The sequence below is a fragment of the Lissotriton vulgaris genome, chromosome 9, assembly GCF_964263255.1.
Source record: "Lissotriton vulgaris chromosome 9, aLisVul1.2, whole genome shotgun sequence".
Lineage (NCBI taxonomy): Eukaryota > Metazoa > Chordata > Amphibia > Caudata > Salamandridae > Lissotriton > Lissotriton vulgaris.
Genome location: NC_141697.1, coordinates 537,088,762 through 537,100,916, shown reverse-complemented (window position 1 = coordinate 537,100,916; position 12,155 = coordinate 537,088,762). Strand labels below are relative to the sequence as shown.

The following is a 12,155-nucleotide window of genomic DNA, read 5'->3' as shown; positions in this document are numbered from 1 at the left end:
ATCACTGATTACATCACTGATGGCTTCTCAATTGACATCACTGATCTAATCACTGATGACATCATTCACGTGATAATACGATGCACATCCTCACACTCTAATATAACCTTTGATACACCCAGTGTTAAATACAGACTACCATTCTTGAAACCATTGACACACCAATACCAGTAACTACATACGCACTCACTGATTCCTAGATCCACACACACATCCACTCTTTCACCCATACAATTACTCATACATACAGTCATTCATCAAAACAACACTATCATATGCACTCATACACCTATACAGAGACTCACACATTGCCACTCTTCCATGGAGTTACTCACACACCTAGTCAGTCATGCAAACAATCAATCACACTCCTATTTCCTCAGCTATACAGTTATACACACAACAACGTACTTATTCAAACATATACTAACACATACTCTCTTATACAATCACTGATACAAGTACACATTGATCCATACAGCCACTCGCACAATCACTGGCTCTTATGTATAGTTATTTATATATGCCAACTCTCATATGCACTGTTTTACATATGTACTTACTTGGACATGTAGCACTGAGATATCCGTTCACTCACCAACAAACCCATGCACACAGTCAACTGCCCATGCAGCTGTTTTCACATGCACTCTTGAACCCATACACCAAGTGAATCAACTGCTCACACATCTATGCACAGAGTCACACACCTCCCAGCCACCCCCGCACACACTCACCCTCACATACAAATACTTGGGCAACCAATCAATTATCCATATAGCCACTCATATAGCTACTGATCAACACATGCAGCAGCTTACACAACAAAAGACATAATGATGCACACATTCAGACAGTTTAGTAACTAACCCATGCATTCAGCAAGACACATTTAATCACTCACTGATACAGTCAGTCACGCATCTACTAAATCCTTCATCCACACACTCATACATACACTCATTCTTCAATATGTAAAACATATTTTAACTTTACAGAAACACACATTCACCGGATAATGTCATCAGTGATGTCATCAGTGATGTCATTTGAGATATCATCAGTGATGTCATCAGTGATGTCACTGACCATGTCATGAATGATGTAATATGTGACATCATCAGCAGTGGATTGGGGGCGCGCAAGTTATAGTGAGTCCAACTAACTATAACGTGGGAATTTCAATGGTTTTGTACGAGTAAAATGTTTAGCTAACTATAACTGGTAAGAAACCTATGGTTTTTTCAGTGAATATATATATATATATATATATATATATATATATATATATATATATATATATATATATATATATATATATATATATATATATATATATATATATATATATATATATATATATATATATGTATATATATATATATATATCTATATCTATATCTATATATCTTTTTTTTCCTGAGTGCTTCCTGATTGCCAGTGGTACGTGTTTGAGGCGATGCCACATTACACCTCTAAAAATTTCACTTCTCACAGGTAGAATGGACCAGCACTCAAATCTCTGGAATTATCCAATTTAATTCAAAGGCAGCATTCAGGAGGACGTATGTTTATACAGATTTTTATCGAGAGGGAGCCTAGAAAGAGCCCCAAGAGCAGGTGTAAGGAATACTTTGAGAGAAAGAGCTTTGTGAGTAGAGGACCATTTCATTCTTGAATTATAATGACAAACATTATATAGATGTGACAGTTCTTCTATTGTAATCATCCTAAAGTATCAGAACAAATCAGTATGTGGAGTTTATTGCAATCAGAAATACAGTTGTATCTTCTTAATGGAGACTAGAGTTGATAAGATGGGTGTTAGCAAAGAAAATGAGAACTCTGATACTTGGATTTTTAAGGAAGTGTGAACCTTCCTGGGTGAATACAGTTTAAATCAGTTAATGCTGTATTTGAAGTGGGATTCTTAGATATGGGATACTTACAGTCTATCTCTAGTGGTGGCTTGAGCCCCACTATTATCAGATCATCTCATCTGATGAGCATATATAAAATGCACATTCACACCTGAGAGTACTTGTTGCTGAATACCATATGTTTTTAGTTATCCAAGTTAATAATACTTATTGTATAGACCTTGGAAGGAATAAAGGCTGAGTGGTCGCACCAGGATTCAGATATGTGAGAGAGTGGTCAAACACATTTTCCTCAAGTGGATTACTTCATTTAATAAGCCATCAGACTAATACAATCTGTATGGGTTCTTCAGCACACCTATCCTTGCAAACATCATGATGGAGACTTGAATATGACTGTAATCACACATTTACACTGTGGGCACTTAAACATCAATATAATCGCATAATATCTCTATGAATCCTATTATTCACACACTATCTCTGTGGGAACCTGGACAGGTCTATAATCACACACTATCTCTGTGGGGACCTGGGCATGTCTGTAATAACACACATTCTCTTTGGCAACTGTAGTAATATTATAGTCACACACCATCTCTGTGGGGACCTCAACATCTCTATAATCACACACTATCTCTGTGGGGACCTGGGAATGTCTATAACACACTATGTCCGTGGAGACCTGGGCATGTCTATAATCGCACACTATCTCCGTGGGGACCTCGACATCTCCATAATCACACACTATCTCTGTGGGGGCCTGGGCATTTCTATAATTACACACTATCTCTGTGGGGACCTCAACATCTCTATAATCACACACTATTTTTGTGGGGACCTGGGAATGTCTATAATCACACACTATTTCTGTGGGGACCTGAGCATGTCTATAATCACACACTATGTCTGTGGGGATCTGGGCATGTCTATAATCACACATTCTCTTTAACAACCATGGTAATACTATAGTCACAAACCATCTCTGTGGGGACTTGAGCATTCCTGTATTTACACACAAGCTCTGTTTTGGCTTGAGATCATCAGCTTCGCATTCCCTCCATGGGGCTTTGTGAATACTAATAAGTAGTAAAGTTAGACTTTTGGTCTAAGTTTACATTGTTGAAAATGTAAAGTAGATAAGTTAAATTTTTTTCTAAGTTTACAATTGTGAATTGGGCCCTATTTTAATGAGGACTTAAACACAATCCTCTTCATGAACTATATCTGTGGGGACTTAAACATCGCTATAATAACACACTATATTTGTGACAGCTTGAAAAAAACTATAATAAAACACTATCTATGTGGGAACTTGAACATCACTATAAAAACATATCATCTCTGTGGTGACGTGAGCATTCCTGTAATTAAACACAAGCTCTGTTTTGACTAGAAGCACTAGGGGGTGCCAGGAGGCACAGGGTTAAGACTGATTTGCATATAGCTGGGTATGAACTGGGGTGACAAAGTGAGCTAAAGAACGATGATGGATTCAACCCAGATCTGTGACTGGGGGTGAGTGACTGAAACATGTCAGCACTCCGTCCATAATCTCCTTGTGTTTGAATTGTTCGTCCTAAGTTGGCAGGGTAGGCCCAGGTGTGGGTCCCTTGCTCACTTTGCCACTGGATTCAAGCTAGCCTGGTTGATGAGGGGTGTTACCCTGAAACTGGTCACAGGATGCTTGTTTCCAGTAACGGGAAGACCTGGCTTGGCAGTTTGGGTTGGACTGTTCCCAATGAGGCACATGGTCAACACTGATTTGCAAATAGCTGGGTCAGAACTGGGGTGGTGAAGTGAGCTAAAGAACAAGGATGGATTCAACCCAGATCCTTGACTTGGAGTGAGTGACTAAAAAGTTTCAGCACTCCGTCCATCATCTCCTTGTGTTTGCTTCGACTTGGTCAGCTTAACATTCTCTGTATGGGGCTTGGTGAATATTGAAAAGTAGTAAAGTTAGACTCTTGGTCTAAATTTACCTTTTTGAATCGGGCCCTATTTTAATGAGGACTTAAACACAATCACCTTCATGCACTATCTCTGTGGGGACTTGAACAACACTGTAATTACACACTATCTCTGTGGGGACTTAAACATCACAATAATAACACACCATCTCTATGGGGACTTGAACATCTCTATGATAACACACCATATTTGTGGGGACTTGATCATCACTGTAATAACACACTATCTCTGTGGGGACTTGAACATCACTATAATAACACACCATCTCTGTGGGGACTTGAACATCTCTATGATAGCACACCATATTTGTGGGGACTTGATCATCACTGTAATAACACACCATCTCTGTGGGGACTTGAACATCTCTATGATAACACACCATCTTTGTGGGGACTTGATCATCACTGTAATAACACACTATCTCTGTGGGGACTTGAACATCTCTATGATAACACACCATCTTTGTGGGGACTTGATCATCACTGTAATAACACACCATCTCTGTGGGGACTTGAACATCTCTATGATAACACACCATCTTTGTGGGGACTTGATCATCACTGTAATAACACACTATCACTGCGGGGACTTGAGCATTCCTATAATTACACACAACCTCTGTGTGGACTTGAACATCATTAGCTTCACACTATTTATAATGGAATTTAAGCGTTGAATGTACATACTATTTCTATGGAGACTTAAACACAATGATCTTCACCTACTATCTCTGTGGGGACTTGAAAATCTATTTTGGCAAAAATGTAAGCAGCTAATTAAGCCCTGGGTTCCACTTGACCATATTCCTTAATTCCATATGTTAATTTCTTTGTGTTAGTTCCCTTATCTCCTAAGATTGTATGCACTGATAAATAGGGTAAATATAGCATTAAGACTCTTTCTTTAAGCATGATATGATATTTTTTTGGCACATTAACATACTCAGTCTTAAATGTATACACCTAGTATATATGCAGCAATTCATATATGAATAAAATATAATGTTGCTTGTGTATATTGTTGATAAAATAAACATTTAGCCATGTGCCTTTGACTGTATTCAATCACAACTAGTGTTACGGACTAGGTCCCCACAAGGATGGTAGCACATGTTCGAGTCCCCACAAGGATGGTGCTGTGCGCACGATTAAATAACAATATATTTGCAAATTTGAAGCAGGATCCTGTATCCTGAATTTTTTCCTAACATTTTTCTGTTATTAGTGTGTTGTAAAAACATTGGGAAAGGTTAGTCCCCACAAGGCTGGTATTCACACATAGTCCCCACAAGGATGGTAACACGTGTATGGGTGTGTGTGTGTGTGTGTTAGTATGTGTGTGTTAGCGTGTGTGTGTGTGTGTGTTAGTGTGTGTGTTAGTGTGTGTGTGTTTGTGTGTGTGTGCGTGTGTGTGTGTGGGTGTGTGTGTGTGTGTTAGTTAGTGTGTGTGTGTGTTAGTTAGTGTGATAGTTATTGTGTTCGTTATACCCAGAACGAAAAGTGAGAATGACTTATTGTTTGGGCACCCTTTTCACTCTCAGCATATTTGTGTTGACATTCCTAAGCAGTGTTTTATACTAATTATTATTATACTATTTGCTGAGCTGCCGCTCACTACTAGGAAAATGCGGTCATATGACTGGACGGAGGCGTATGAAACATTGTCAGAATAACACATCAAATACATGTGGAGACTTTGTGTCCAACAAATAAAACGCAGTATGTTTGATACCCTGATTATTTTTTCTCTAATCGCCCCGTGACACAATAAGCGGGCGATTCTTTCCCGTTGCTATACGAGCCACTTTTAAAAAATTGGATCTCTGTGCAGAATTTAAGTGGAAACATATGTTTCCGAAGTCTGGGTCGCTGAACGTGCCGCAGGCCCCAGTGACGTAAAACAGAACAAGCATTGGCATAGCCAATAGGTCTCGCCTTTGGGACCTTATAAGTGTTTAGCCATGCAACAGTTGATGTTGTTGCACCAAGGATATTGTGCTGAATAACTAAACACTTATAAGGTCCCAAAAGCGAGACCTGTTGGCTATGCCAATGCTTGTTTAACCTGAAGATGAAGAACTGTAATTTAGAGCGCATTGAAGTATTTCAATACAGACGTTTTAACAGTGACACGAATGAGGACATAACATGATATTTCTGGTCAGATTGTTATCATGCGTCCAGACCATAAAATAGCAGTGGTATTTGTTTAGAAATGTTCCCTTTAGAGTTGAGTAGGACACAAAGAATCCATTGTTATAAAATATGAAAGTGTTTTTCCCAAACCTAGCATCAAAAGAAAATGTTATGAGTATGGTTAAATGTATCCAGTATTAGGGGTGTCTTTCATAGATTCACATGCCTGAATCATTCCCTGTTGTCGGAATGGGAGTCCCCGGTACATAAATAAAGTAATGCCCCATAGACATATAGATAAATAGGCCTAAAGGCCTCACATTAGTAACATATCCATGTCCTTTTGTAGAAAGGACCAAACTCTAGAAAAGAGCCAATCAGCAGTCACCTCACTCTAGAACCCTCCTTGAAGGAGCCTCAGTCCCTCATATTTTCTACCGCATGTTGTGCTAAGGGAGTCTCCTCTGAGCTCTGCTCAGTTTTTTCTTCACAACTAGTTTCCAGTGTTCTTTGGTGTTTTTATTCTGTTCCATCTGTGATTGCCTATATCCTCATGGCTGAGACACCAAAAAAGGGTCTTTTTAGATCCTGTGGTTCCTGTGGAAAGAAAAGGCTGCATACAGATGACCAACATCAAGACTGTCTGTATTGCCTGTATCCTGACCATTCTTCCAAAGACTGCAAGGTATGTCGTACCTTTTCCACTAAAACCCTCAAAGATCGTGAGGGGCGCCTCTTAATTTGGCTCCAGAGGCTAAAAGACAAGGACCACCTGCAATCTTCTGAGGAAAGTGAAGGTTCTTCAGTCTCTTCCAAGTCTTCAGTAAAGAGACCAAGGGTGGCTTCTCCTAACCCTACAGAACTTCCTCAAAAGAAGACGTCAAAAAAGTCTTCAGAGGTTCTCTTCAAGGCTACTTCTGCGAAGGTTTTCTCTCAGGAAGTTCCCACCTTAAAAAAGCCTACTTCGACTCGGTCGACGACGGTATTGTCAATGATGTCTTCATTGTCGAGGAGAGCTATGTCTACTGCATTGTATGTGACAACATCGATGACTACTGTTTCTTCGTCGATGGCATCGTCGTCATTGTCTTCGTCGACGACTACGACCCCATCGTCGACAGCAGGTAAGACTGTGTCATCGACGATAAACATTAAGAAGAAACCGTCGACGTCAAAGCACTCATCGACACTGCACTCGCCGACGACGGAATCGGGGACGATCTCGATGGCAAAGTCAACATCATCGACGTCAACACCATCGACGAAAACTTCATCGATGAAGGTACTGTCGACGAAAATACCATTGACGGAGACCTCGTCGACGAAGTCTCCAGTGATGTCTACACCGACGACGACGGCCCGTCGACGATAAATCCTTCGGCTATGACACCCGTTGACACTTCACCGTCGACGACAACACCGTCGACGGGCTCGTCGACGATGATAGATTCAGGTTTGCAAAGCACATATGTGCACCTAAAAATTACAAAACTGACGCTGAAGCCGGCTTTAACATCGCCAAGCAGAGTCCAACCACTGCCTCCAGCATGTCTTCTTCAAGAGGAAGATTCAGATGCTTCAGACTGCGACAAGCCCTCCAGAGCTTCATGTCAAATGTCAGAGTTCGGACGAAGAAGCGGATCAGGAGGAAGAATATCATCCACCTCCAATGGTTTGCCTTCCAGCCTCTTTGGTTTCGGGCTTGCGGTATCTCATACAAGACTACAAACAGAGGTTTCAAGAGTCTCCTGCACCTCAATCTTCCGCAGTTTCTCCCTCACCAAGACCACGGCCTCCACCTTTGAGTGTACAGCTGGAGCGGGTTGATCTACTGCATCCTCCGTCTACTGATGAGGAGGAGGAAGAAGACCAACAGGAGGAGGGAGAACTACAAGATACTCAATCTAACCACGATGACTGGGATGACTATGTCATTCCCTCTCCCACTTCTCCAGTACCTGCATCCACAGATTCACCACCCAGAGACATTGGAGGGTTCCATAATATAGTTGAGAGGGCCGCTCAACGTTTCAAAATTCCAATGGTCTCTCAACAGCAAGACTGCTTCTTATATGAATTTAAGGAGCCTCTTAAAAAATCAGTAAGATCAATACGCATAATTGAATACCTGTGGGAGCAGGGTGTTAAGGTCATGCAGAACCCTTCCTCTGTCCCTCCGGTGGTACCTCGCTTGGATAAGAAGTATAGGGCGCCTTATACTGCACCAGCCTGTTTAATAGGAACACCCCAAGCCGGATTCGGTTGTTACACCGGCGGCCCAGAAGAAGTCCAGAAATCCTTCTGCCCTGTTATCAGCTCCTCCAGATAAGGAAGGCGGAAGATTAGACAACATTGGGAAGCGGTTCTCATCAATGTCTTCATTGACAGTAAAGGTGGACAATGCTTTAGCGCTTTTGGGGCGGTACAATAGGCAGCTATGGGCGGATTTAGCCCCATATCTATCGGATCTACCTAACGAATCAAAAGAGGAGGCGAAGAAGATATTGCTAGAGGGTGAAGCCTTGGCGTCAGAGATAATAGACTGTGCGATGGATATCGCAACAACAGGATTTCGCCAGCTGGCTGGAGCGGCAGTCTTGCGATGACAAGGTTGGTTAAGGGCAACTTCCTTTCGTCCCGAGATACAGACAAAAATTTTGGATATGCCCTATGATGGCCAATTTCTCTTTGCTTCACAGATCGATGAAGCGCTGCAAAGTATAAAAAAGGACACGGACATTGCTAGAGCATTGGGCACTTTCAAGTACAAAAGTCAGTTATTCGTGGGTCTAGAGGTAGAGGACAGTACTCTTATAGAGGGGACTACCAATACCGGTCATCATATTCTTCAGGCCAGAATCGGTCCCAGTATCAACAGCGCCAGCAACATAGCCAACAATCCTCTTATGGCAAGGCGTCCGTTCGTGGTAAAGGCCAACGAAAAAATAACGGACGTAGACAATGACCTTTTACTTCAGCCAGTCTCAGATTAATTTCCATCATCAAAAATTGGAGGAACGATTTCCCATTTCATAAAAAATTGGAAGCAAATTACCACGGACCGTTGGGTTCGACAATTAGTTCAATTTGGCCATTCTCTGGAATTCATGCATATACCTCCCCAGACAACTCCCCGACCTATGCTTCACAAAAATCTACGTCTGCTTCTCCGAGAAGTCTCTCTTATGCTCCAGAAAGGGGCGATAGAGAAGGTCCCTCTGACCCAGCGAGGGAAAGGATTTTATTCCTGCTTCTTTCTAGTTTAGAAAAAAGAGAAGTGGAGACCAATTTTGGACCTCAGAGCCCTCAACAAATTCCTAAAGAAGCAGTCGTTTCGCATGGTAACAATCCAGGAGGTCTTGCAACTCCTGGATGGGGAGATTACATGGCGTCCCTGGACCTTCAGGGCGCTTACGTCGACATCCCGATTCACAGAAATCAAAAAAAAAAATTAAGATTTGCGGTGGCAGGCAGACACTTTTAATTTTGCATCCTGCCCTCTGGACTCAAGTCTGCACATCGCATCTTTACAAAGTGTCTCTCCCCAGTAGCTGCATATATCAGACAGCACCACCATCAAGACTTTCCATATCTGGACAACTGGCTGATCAAGGCTCCATCCTTAGAAGACGCGTTAAGGTCTTCCAACGGCTGTCTGCAGCTTTTCTATCGTTTAGGAATCACGCTCAATCAGGAGAAATCAGTCCTTCTACCTTCTCAGCGCATCAACTTCCTAGGCGCTACCCTCGACACACAACTGGGAAAAGCCATCCCATCCCAAGAGAGGAAGGACAAGCTTTGACACTGGCTATTCTCGTGGCTTCTAAGAGGACCTTAACGGTCCGTCTTTTCAAATCCCTACTAGGAATGATGTCATCATGTATCCTATTGATACCTAACTGCCGTCTGCGGATGCGCCCCCTCCAGGAAGTGCTCTCAAAACAATGGATCCAATGCACACGGTCGTTCGACGATCTAATAAAAGTGACTCCTCAGATGGTCAAGGCTCTGTAATGGTGGATGTCTTTTGAGAACCTTTCTCAAGGCTTACCATTCCTGCTTCCAGCTAAAGGCATATCACCACAACATACGTCTCCTTGGAAGGTTGGGGAGCTTTCCTCCAGGAACTGCGAATAAGTGGAAAGTGGTCCCCCTTCGAAAAAGGGCTCCATATCAATCTCCTCAAACTGCGGGCGGTCTTCCTTGCCCATCAAGCCTTTCTCCCAAGAATCAAAAATTCCCTGGTGCTCGACCGTACAGACAACACTACGACGATGCACTACCTCAACAAACAGGGGGGGGACTCGCTCTCTGACACTCTATCACAAGTCGTAGAGAACCTGGAACTGGTTAATCAGACACAATATATCTCTTCGGGCGGAGTACGTTCCGGGCATGGACAATGTGCTCGCCGACTCACTAAGCAGGCAGAGGACAACGTCTCACGAGTGGGAACTGGATCAAGGGATCCTCAACCAATTCTTCTCACAATGGGGCACTCCTCGGATCGACCTCTTCGCCACAAGATCCAACGCCAGATGCCCACACTTTGCAAATTGGCATCCCCAGAAAAGGTCTCTAGGGAATGCATTTTCGATTGCATGGTGCAACGTCTTTGCATTCGCCTTTCCACCATTTCCAATGATTCCCAGAGTCCTCAGGAAATTGAAAGCGGAGCCTTGTACGCTTATTTTGATAGCCCCAACTAGGCCACCCCAACATTGGGTCACGGAACTCCACTGTCTGTCTCTGGAGCCGCCAATACGGTTGAAACAGTTTCCGCTCTCCTCACGATGAGCAATCAGCAAGTCCAGCATCCGAATCTGTCTTCACTCAAATTAGCCGCTTGGCTCCTGAGTTCAGAGAACTTCAGAATTTGAATATTCCGCCAGACTGTAGAGCCATCCTGGCTTGAGCATGAGCGGATAGTACCAACAGAACATACTCTTTAAAATGGAAAAGGTTTTTCATCTGGTGTAAGGCTCAAGGAATACATCCTTTCTCTTCCTCTCCGGAACAAATATTGCCTTATCTTCTCCATCTGGCAAACTCAGGCCTTGCTCATGCTTCCGTCAGGGCCCACTTGGCAGCGATATCCCATAACAGAAGAACTCCTACTGGCCCTTCTCTTTGGTCTCACAGATTGATCAAACAGTTTTTGAAAGGACTCCACAGGACTTTTCCCCCTGTGAAAATTTTGCCACCTACCTGGCACCTTAACACAATCCTTAATCAGCTCATGAAGCATCCCTTTGAGCCGGTACAAAGGGCTAACCTGAAATACCTCTCTTGGGAAACAGCCCTCCTGCTTGCACTCACCTCCGCAAGGCGGTTGAGTAAGCTCCAAGCCTTCTCAATACAGGAACCTTTTCTGCAATTCAAACAGGACAGGGTAATTTTACGGACAAATACGAAATTTATTCCAAAAGTCTCGTCGGACTTCCATCTCAACGAACCTGTGGTCTTAAGTTCTTTCTTCCCAAATCCCAGTACTGCAACGGAAAGGACGTTACACTCTCTAGATCTTAAACGCTGCCTGAATTTTTAAATTGAAAAGACAAAATCCTTTCCCGAAAGTCGCACCAGCTATTTGTGGCTTACAGTAGGGGCATTCCACTCACCAAACAAAGTAATTCTCGCTGGATTTCTGCAGCTATTTCATTTTGTCATGAACAGGCAGGGCAACCCCTGCAATCTAAAGTGCGAGCCCACTCTACCTGGGCAATATTTACATCCATGGCGCGTTTTGCAGGAGTGCCGGTCATAGAGCGGCAACATGGAAGTCGCCACATACCTTCACTAGGCATTACTGTCTGGATACAGAACTCATGAAGGATGCTGTGGGTGGACAAGCAGTAGTTCTTCATCTGTTTCAGTAGAGGTGAGCCCTCTTTTCATTCTTCCATCCTTCTCATGTATGCACATTTCTCTATTGTATAATTTGGTGGTATTTCTTGCATGCAAATGTATGGTTCTATTAGTCGCTTGATATGTTGTTTATCTAATGACTTACATATCCTATACCATCCGAAATGTGCTTTGTTTATTGCTTGCTACTCTGATTCAGGCAAGTGAATCTATTAAAGACACCCCTAATACTGGATAAGAAATGCGTTACTTACCTGTAATTGCAGTTATCCAGTATTGGTGTATTTCATAGATTCACATG

At 42.6% G+C, this 12,155-nt stretch overlaps 1 protein-coding gene across 1 annotated transcript in view; it reads left to right on the top strand.

The window, feature by feature from the left end:
* The window catches only part of LOC147690382 (uncharacterized), a 2,590,730-nt gene that overhangs the window by 1,879,860 nt on the left and 698,715 nt on the right, over positions 1-12,155 (top strand). The window lies entirely within an intron of this gene.